Raw genomic sequence first — 10958 nt, forward strand, 5'->3', positions numbered from 1 at the left:
GTTATGTAATATCTTGTAGTATACGATGCAAGTTAGGTAATTGGTGTATTCTTTTTGAAGTACAGAATATAAGTCATTTAACAAAAAAATAAGTGCATAATCCAACACTATATACATGGATTTTATATACATATTAACTAATCACAAATGATTGAGTAATTAATACATAGCATGAGTGATGTTTAATGATACAGTTTTATATTATATCTAGTATTAATAATTTAAATATGATTTAGAAAAACAAAATTATTGAAATTTTTTTATTTTTAATCATAATTCATTCCAAAGTGATTTGTTAAGTGTTACAAGAAATTTATATAAGTTTTTTATAATTAAAAAGGTTAGGTTAAGTGAGGTTGCATAAAAATCTGGGCCCGGTCCGGCTACATTCATCCCTACGTAGAGGGATTCAAGGATTTTCACACATCTTCAATCTTACCATAATGGCTAAAATAAGGTAGATATTTTGAGGTATTTGAAAGTGTAGTTATGGTTGTTTTTTTTAAGTGTTTTTTATTTGAAAATGCATTAAAATGATATTTTTTAATTTTTTAAAAATCATATTTGACATCAGCATATCAAAATGATTTGAAAACATAAAAAAATATTAATTTGAAGAAAAACTAAAAAAATTAATTTTTTTTTAAAACACATTTAAAATATAAAAAAAATAAGCCGTCAAGATGAATAATCACTTTTGTACAAGTTGTCGAAGGCCAAGTGCTTTCCAGTGGTAATCAATTTTCAAAATCCTTTTCTAAAATAAAAGAGATATGTGATGCACTCACGAGATCAGTCATTTCTTTAGAGATATATGTTCCAACAAGTTGAATGTCGATCACATTGAGAGGCTTGAAACAAATATCGTCGAGACACTATGCAAACTTGAGATGATATTCCCTCTATTATTTTTTGACTCACTGGAGCATCTCCTCATACATCTACCGTTTGAGGTAAAAGTTGGAGGACTGGTCCAGTATAGATGGATGTACCTATTTGAACGGTTAGATATTACTGTTGCAATGTAATTTATATATAAAAGTATTTTCTTTATTTTTCTTAATTGAAAATATTTGATTAATTCAATACAGGTACTTGTTCAATCTCAAGAAAAAGGTTAAGAACAAGGCGCATGTTGAGGCTTCGATATGTGAGGCCTATATTGTTGAGGAGATGTCAACATTTATCTCGTACTATTTCGAACCTTATTTAAGAACGAGAATCAATCGCGTTCCACGGCATGATGATGGCAGTGAAGTGCCTTCTAGTAGGAACTTGTCAATATTCTCCAATCCTAGACAACCCACACCTAAAAAAGCCATAGGGGAAAGATATTTGTCGGAAATAGAGTTCGGACAAGCACGCAATTATGTTCTATTTAACTATGATGAGTTGAGACCTTTTATTCAGTAAGTATATATATGTACTATTAATTAAACTTTGTTAATAATATACTATTTATATATTGTAATATCATAAACTCATATAATTTGGAACAACCTTGCAGGCAACATCGATAATATTTGTTGTCTAATAACTCACAGCTAACCGAATCCCAAATCTTTCAATTACAAGATGAACAATTTGCCACATGGTACACATGTAAGTACTATCACAAACTCATTATCTCTTGCAAAGTTACTGTATGTCATTATAAAATTCTCGTTTATTGTTCATTGTTGTACATTACATCAAGGTTTATCAAATGGGAAGGAGTGTTGCTAAGTCATTGTCTTCACTAAACCTGGGCTTTGAAAGAAAAGTTAAGTGCTACAACGGGTATTTTATCAATGGATATGTGTTCCATACTGAAGAATACGGGTATGGAAGAAAGACATACAACAACGGTTTTTGTGTTAAGGGATCGACTAGTAGTGAGTTAGAAGTTGACTACTATGGTAGATTAGGAGAGGTCGTCGAACTGCAATATCATAGCGAGCAGAATAGAGTGTTTTTATTCAAATGCTATTGGTATGACACCACTGACAGAGGAATAAGAGTTGATCCTCACTATGGTCTGGTCGAAATCAACTCAAAAGCTAGACTCTGCAACATAAACGATGTCTTTGTTTTCACAAAGCAATGTCAACAAGTTTATTACACATACACCCTTTCTTTTAGAAAGGATCAATCAATAGTTGATTGGTTATCCATTTTAAAAACGAAACTCAGGGGTCATGTCGAGGTTGTTCAGGATGAGAACAAAGACACAAGTGTGCGAGATGAAGTCTTTCAAGTTAGTGAGTTGGTTGAACCATATCGAGTTGCTCCTTCGATTGACTTGGAAGAAAATTTAAATTTTCATGTTTTCGATGATAGTCTTATTGATGTTGACGCAGAGGAGTTGAATGTTGTTTTGAGCTCTAGCAGACAAGCAAATATCGATGAAGATGATGATGATGATATCCATATTGAAGATTGTGGTGAATGTGATGACTATTCAATTGACGACGAAGAAGAAAAAAATTCTGACTAACTATCAGAATGAAGCAACGTGTAAAGCATTTTTTTCATGTAATATATATTATAAATGATATTTTGTAACACAAAATATTTATTTTATAAGTGTTAACTGTTGTTATTATTTTGTGTGATTGACAATTTGTAAATTAAGTGTTTGCAGGATGGTAAATAGACAACACAAACATAATATTTCTTGAATAGTGCACTATCACCGATGTCAATACCGACGGATTATAGTCCGTCAGCATTACACAGAGAGCTTCACTGGAAATGCCATGATCACCGATGAATTTGCAGACGGATTAAGTCTGTTGGCATTTGACAGAGAGCTTCACTACAAATGCCACAATCACCGACAACTTTGCTGATGGATTCCGTCCGTCGGCATTTCACAGAGAGTGGTGGAAAGGGCACAATCACTGACAACTGTGCAAATGGATATAGTCCGTCGTCGGCAGTTCATAATCACCGACGGACGTTGCGAATTCCAAGGGGCGGAGTATTAAATGCATCTCTGACCGCGTGCCATTACCGACGGACTGGGAAAAATATAGAGGGTAATTAAAAATTCTGATGCGAAATTCAAAATTTATTGACAGATTTTTGAAAGATCACTGACGGAATAATTAAAAATAATATTATTTAAATGGGTCGTTGGCAATTCCATTGGTAAAACTATGCTATAAATCCCAACGACCGCCTCTTCAGTTCATTTCTTCGTCTCCTTCGTTTCAGAACTCTCATTTTGTTTTTTTTTCTCTCATTTCCTTCAAATATTTTGTTTGTTTAGCTTGTAATCTCTACTTGAATCTTCAGCAAATTAAAAGGTATGTATTTCCTCTACTTTATTTTACTTCAAGATTTTTTTTGGTTCCCATCAAAAAGAGGCACCTGCGCCATCTACCGATGCTGCCTCTTCCAGCGCGGTTTCACAGCGCAGAGGTGGGGTGCCTTCACAGCGGAATCAATTCACCCGCAAGTATGAGGCACAATGGAAGGACGACCTTTCAATGTAAGTTTGTTTCGGTTTTACTTTTTTTTTTTAATTATAACATAATTTATGAACAACTAATTATTTTTCATTAATTTAATTTATTTTCAGGTTTACAAACATTGAGGCCGCCCGAGTAATATCATCGATGTTTAAATAGTTGATGGAGATTCTATTATTTCAATGGAGTCAAGTATCCAGACATCCTAAATGGATACTAGGAGTGAGCAAAAAAACCGAAAACTCGAGAAAACCGGAAAAAAATAAGCGAAAAAACAGAACCGTGAAAAAAATCTGTTTAAACCGAATAAAATTTTAAAAAAACCGGTCGGTTCGGTTCGGTTTCGGTTTTATAAGTCTAAAACCGAAAAAACCGAACCGAACCCAAACCGAAACAAAAACGAAAAAAACTGAGCCAAAACCGAGCCAAACCGAAAAAATCGAGCCAAACCGAGCCAAACCAGTTTGAACCGGTTTTTGTCCTAAAAAACGAAACGGTCGGTTTGAACCGGTTTCGGTTCGGTTTCCATTTTTTTTCAAAAAAATAATTTCGGTTTGGTTACTTTTTTTTTATAAAAACCGAACCGAACCGAAAATGATCACCCCTTATGGATAACTCAAATCGATGCATGGTTTGACAGATTTTAAGGTTGGTGTTAATTTCTAATTTCCAGCTTATTTTTAAGTAAATAAATTATTATTTTGATTTAAAATTAATTATTTATACATAGGATAAATTCACCTGGGACAGTGCGTATGACACTGTTGTGAGGAGGGTGTGGGAAAATCACGCGGCAACTAGGTAACATCGAAAACAATACAATATGTTTTTAAAAAAATTTATGTTTTAAAATCTAATTTCTCACTATGGAAGTAGGTTGCATGATTTTTTATATGAAACACAAAAAAAGAAAAAAAACACGAGAGATAATGGTCTTCAAGGCTGGAACGACGTGGCAGTTTGGAGGGATTTCAAACCGCTATACATCCCGGCAGATATATGGCTGCAATATATTGAGCACGTGATGTCTGAGCGGTTCACACGACACTCACAGTCCGATGCTGGCAACCGGAACCGGCCAATTCATGGTTCGGTGACAACGCACACCGGCGGCTCCATTCTGTTTGCTGCACATGCGAAACGGATGGTGAGATTAATGTAAATAAAATATATTGTTAAATAATTTGTTGTTACTTAATTAATTTTTTCCCTTACAGGTTACGTCTCTTGGACGTGAGCCGAGCCCAATGGAGCTGTTTGTTGAGACGCACGTGCGGAGTCAAGATCGCTAAAAGGGGGTGCAACAGTTCGTTGACAACCACGCTCAACACTTTGTGGTATGTTCGTTCAACCATTTTATTTCGTAAGTTATTATTTTTATTAAATTGAATATGATGATTTCTTTTTTCATTTTCAGGACACCTATAATAGCCGGTTGAGGGAGAGATATGGAGACGATCCTTCGATCCATCTGGATTTTGATCCGGATTTGTGGATGGAGGTAGGATCGTCTGGTGGACCCGATAAAAATCGGGTGTACGGGCTCTCCAACACCACGGCCGAGAACTTGCGGGCGGCCCATAGTGTCTCAACCGTTCGAAGCTTCCAATCAATATCGAGCACCCAATCTAAGGAGTTTGTGGCCTTGTAGCAACACACGGCTCATCTCACAGAAAAATACGAGCAACTATCGACGAATTATGAACAACACACTGCGAATTATGATCAACACACGACTCATCTCACCGAGAAATACGAGCAACTCTCGACGAATTATGAACAACTTTGCTAAATGGTCATGAACTTGACATCACAGAGTAGTGATACATGTGCGCCCCCTTTGTGGCCGTATGGTCCCGGGAACAACCAGCCTCCTCCTCTAGCTCCACCATGGTGCTAATTTAATATTTTTTGGAAACATATTCAATTTGTAATGAATATTATTTAACTTTCTTTTTTATGTTTAATAAAATTTATTTGCATAATTGGTTTTTTTACTATAAATTTATATAAATTTATATTATTTATTCTAAATAAATTTTTTTTAATTTTTTTTTAAATAATCACCGACGGATTTACAGACAGAATGTATCCGTCGGCATTTAACAGAGAGTTGAAAAATATTTACTGCAAATGCCACAATCACCGACGGTTTCACCTGCAGATACTGTCTGTCGGCATTTTACCGCGAGCTGCAACATATTTACTGGATATGCCACTATCGCCAAAGGAATAAATCCGTCAGTATATTTCCAGCAGGAATTTTTTTGGTGCGCAATTTCCGTCTGTAAAACTATCGGTAATATTTTTTTTGTTTCTGACAAACTTAGCGACGGAATGTGGTATTATTGACGAAAGGTATGTCGACAGATAATTTCCATCGGTGATTTAGTCGGTAAAAAAATTACCGACGGAGTCTGAATCTCATATTGACAGATTTTGCCCATCGATAAAACTGTAAAAACTTGTATTGTGAGAAAATATTTTTGAGATGGAGAAAATACTATTTAAGCAACATTGTCTCTCACTTTTCAGTCCATTGAACTCTCATCTCATTAACCCAGGCCATCTCCATCAACTCATCAACTCGCCAGCAATTCATCATTAACTCATCAACTAGGAAAAAATAAAGAAAGAAGAGTCTTAATAGCCCAAAATAAAGTTCATGAAAAACAAATAAAAAATGTCCAAAAATCTTGAAACTTGGGCTATAGCATGCACCTGGACCAAGTCCAAGAATGTTGGCCTCTTATCTCTTTTTTCTTTTCTTTTCTATTTTCGTAAGAATAAAATTAAAATAAAAGATGAAGAATTCTTAAAGTGGGTAAAAATTGGGCACTGATGATTATTTATTATACTAACTACCAACTATTAAATAATAAAAAATAATTGAGTTTTATGTCTTTAATTTTTTATTTTAGTATAATTAAAAGTGCTTTTATATTAACTATCAGATTTTATACAAATTATTCAAATTTTAAAATAAAAAATTTTAATTTAATAAATATTTATATCCATTCCCTTATAAGTAATTGAAAATATTTAACAGTAATAAAAATATATATTAGTTAAATATCTTTAAAGCATATATATATATATATATAAAAGCTTTTCTTCAGGATTATTTTTGTCATTTCAATCTTGTTTGGTATTGAAATTGAATTTTTTTTATTAAAATTTATTATTTTTTTATTATTTTAAGTAATTTTAATATACTAATATTAAAAATAAATTTTAAAAAATAAAAAATATTATTATTTTAATATATTTTTAAATAAAAAATATTTTAAAAAACAATGTTTAACCGTAAAATAATAGTATACTTACCTGTTGTTTGCTTTTCCATCGACATCTCAGAAACAAACAAATGGCGAGAGGATTAGCGGGCGGGCGGGTGGGCGGATGTCGGCAAGATGCCACGCATGCATCGACAGGTTACAAGTTTGACTCCTGGCATAAGAGGTAACGACATCTGTCATCTAGGCAACTTGCCGCCTAAGCAATCAAGTTGCCGACTTTATCATTCCGAAATCACAACTACCTTTCCACCAAAAAAGAAGATACAAGTGGCACCACTGCCCACTTCCTCTTTAATTTAGATTTGTCTTCCGCTACAAAGGAACGCGGTTCATTCCAAACAGACTTGATATGGATTTGACTTTTCTGACAAATGATAACTTCAGCAAATTCTTAGGTATTTGTCATGGCGTCTGATATTAACAGCGTGACTGTTTTTTTTTAATTAAATTTAATTATAATATTAAATTTAAGTTTAATTAACAAATAAATAAAATTTAATTCATTTTATTTTTTTTATATTATGTATACTACCTTTATTTTATCCTTTAAATATCTTTTTTTAAAAATAATATGTAAATGAGTAATAAAAACAACTAGTTTTAATTTTTATTTCTCATCTGTGTTTCACTCTAATTTTTATTTTTTATTTTTAAATACTAAATTTGATATTTGAAATTTGTTTTTCAACACTTAAAATAATTTTAAATATAAAATTTTATTAAAGTACACAAAATGTTGACAGCTACTAGATTATCCACGCCCAAGGCAAGTCGGCAACCGAAAAGCTGTGGTACCCCCTGCAATTATATATATATAGCTGTGGTACCCCCTGCAATTATATATATATATATATATATATATAACTGAAAAGCTTAAAGGCGCGGATAACTACTATTCATCAACGTACATTATAATAATAATTCACCGTGCATTGTTTTCATTTAATGAACTTTTTTTTAAATTTGTTTTTATAAAAATCGAATCTTGTAATTTTTTTTTCATCTTGCCTTTTTATAGGGTTAAAGTAATTTATGCAATTGTCAGAGTAATTCAAGTTGTTTCAATTTATAAATTCAGTAGGGTGTTTTTTTTTTAATTAAATTTAACTTTTTCATTGTTAATTTTTTTTTTCATGTAGTTAAAAAAATAATTTTAGAAAAAAACCTTATTATTAAACTTTATAAAGTCCATAAGTTTGGTTGATTGACATGGTTCGCGGGTTTAGCAAGTTTAACATTTTTTTTTTATTTCATATATAGATATTAGGTTAATTAGGAATTTAGTTTTATAATTATAAGGTTATCGCGGTCTTAAAAAACAATTCGGTATTGAGTTGGTGTTCGATTTTGCAATTATTTATTTTTATTAACATATAACTAAATGAAATATAGTTTTAAAAAACAAATTACAATCCCAGTGGAGTCCATAACTCGATTCATGGATTTTGCGTGCTAGCTCAAGTTACCCGATTCATAGATTTGACTAGTTTACCTACCGACCGATTATATAATTAAATAAAAAAAATTATAAAAAAAATTATTAAACCCAATAGAGTCTATGACCCGAGTCGCAGGGGACTGGGGTTGATCCACTTTGTCATTATCTTAATATTTTTTTAAAAAACTGTCATTTTGAAGTTTTTTTTAAAGTTAGGTTGTGTATTTACTAGTCATTCAGGTTACCTTTGAATCCATAAAATTAATCAATTTAAGTCAAGCCAGCTACCATGTGGTTTAATTGGAAACTTGAGTTAGACAAAGAGTTAGGACGAGAGGTTTTAAAATTGATCCATTTGGCTAAGTTTAATGACACTATTAAAAAAACTCTTTGTGCTCTTAACATTCCTTTTTACATTTAAAAAAATTGATCTGATTGTGGTGGAGTATGAGCTAATAAACTAGTATAAAAACTAAAAGAATTGTGGTTTTTAAACAATATAAACTATTCATTTTTACAATACAACTTTTTATACTTCGATCATTAAATTTTATTTTTTTATATTTATATTTTTAAAATTTATATTAGCATGGTTTTATTTGTTAAAGTTTATTTTTCTTCACATACTCTTACATATATAAAGTATAAAAAAGAATCTAGCATTAAATTAAAATCGATGAGACAAAATACAGTTGTAGATTATAGTTAAAAAAAAAAGAACAAATATCAAATTTAACACAAGAAAAACATAACTTTTTTCATTTTTAGCAAGGTAAACTTCTATGTATTATTTAGTTTTTTATATTTCATTTTGAAATTTTATTTTTTTAATGTTTTAGTCCTAAGATGTTGAGAAATTAGCAAGAAACTTGTTGATTGGTTGTTAATCTAAAGCATATTTTTATTTGTTGGTCTCATCTATAGTTCAAAGCTAACCTTCTTTCACGAGGAAGTCTTTATTTTATCAAATTAAATCATAATCGTTCTAAGACTCTAATTTTAGCATCACATTTATTTTTTATTTTTGTATCTTTAATACTTGAAAGTATATTTTACAGTATAATTTTATACTCTTAGATGTTAAAGTCTACAATTAGATTCTAACACTCCAAATAACAAATTAATTATTATTATGGGATTTTTGGTATTTTAATCAAACCCTAATGGATAATCATAAATTGACTACAATATCGATTTTTAATTTTTAAAACATGATAAAAATATGATTTTATCATTTTTAGAAAATATGCATGAAAAATCTTTAGGAAGAGAAAAATAAGATATTTTGAATATCTGGTTCGTATCTTGCAGTGTAAGTCTATGACATAATATTAGGCAAAATTGTTGAAAAAACATGTGACAGAAGCACAAATAATTTCAAAATGGTCCTTGAAATTTTCAGATTTTTTTTTTGCTAAACATTAAAATAAAGACAAATTTAAAACTAAGGGAAAGACATTAGGGTGTGTTTTCAAACACACCCTTAGTCTAGGGGGCTAGGCTGGTTGGGCCTAAGACCCATGCCTAATCTGGTTGGGTTGGGCCGATTGAAGACCTAACAATTCCTTCTTTTTTTAAAAAAAATAAAAAAACAAGATGGGCTACACTAAGTGTTCAACCCAGCTTACATGGTCATTGGCCTAACCCAATGACCATGTAAATTTTGTAACATACAAAACGTGAATTAATATTCATGTTCTGCATATTTTAGTTTCAAGGCATACTAGTTAGGGTTAGAAGAAGAAAAAGAAAAAGTACCTAGGTCAAAGGTGTACTTGGCTACTGTAGTTGGGAGGTCTAGCGTGAGGATGGTGTAGATGCTGGTAGAAGAGCTGGTGGTTGGTGAGACTGTTGGTGCTCCTATTGCTGGTCTGGAGAAAAAGCTCATCTGCTGCTGTTGTTGTTTGTGGATGAAATGGAGGAGAGGAGCTGGTGAAGGAGATGCACGACTATTGGTGTAGGAGGCTGTCATTGGTGAAGGCAAAAATGGCAGGGAAATGGTTTGGTGGTGGAGAAGAGATACGGGGGAGGTTAAGCCGAGAAGGACAAAAACAATGGTGTGAAGGATTTTTTTGGCTCTCTTTTCACTCTGATTTCTCTTTTCTTTATGCATGAAATTCACCTCTATTTATAGGAGATGAAAAAGGGACATGTGGTCTTTATTATGAATAAATCTTGGCTCTTGATTCAAACGGGAAGGATCCTACCTATCAGCCAAAAGTCATCATCACAAGCTAAAAAAATTGGCTGTAAAGGTTGATCGGGTTAACCTCTTTTACACGGTGCGTATTTTACACGTGCCAATAACTCTTCCCCTTTTTCATTCAAATTAGTTTCTGAATTGGCAAGTTTTGAATTTGTCCTTAAAGCTTTAATAATTTTGAATCAATGAAATCATTTTTTTTTTTGCCAAACCGAATATTAACCACCGTTAGATTTTTGCCTTGACACTCAAGAATTCTATACAAAGCTAACCATTGAACTCAACCCAAATTAATTAAATGAGAAAATGATGCAATTAAAAATAATAATTAAGTAACAAAAAATTAACTCAGTGAAATCACTTTTGTAATTATATTACCTTTGTCTAGGTTTATATTGTTTTTAGCTATAGTAATTTCACTTCTTGTTTTAGTTTCTATTACTAATAATAATAATTATAATAAATTATTATTATTAAAGATTAAAAAAACAAGAAGGAAGAACTAAAATAATTAGGTTGGTAGTAAAGAAAATATAGAAGCAAATTTTATCATGATAGAAAAT

Source organism: Populus trichocarpa, chromosome 1, assembly GCF_000002775.5.
Source record: "Populus trichocarpa isolate Nisqually-1 chromosome 1, P.trichocarpa_v4.1, whole genome shotgun sequence".
NCBI lineage: Eukaryota > Viridiplantae > Streptophyta > Magnoliopsida > Malpighiales > Salicaceae > Populus > Populus trichocarpa.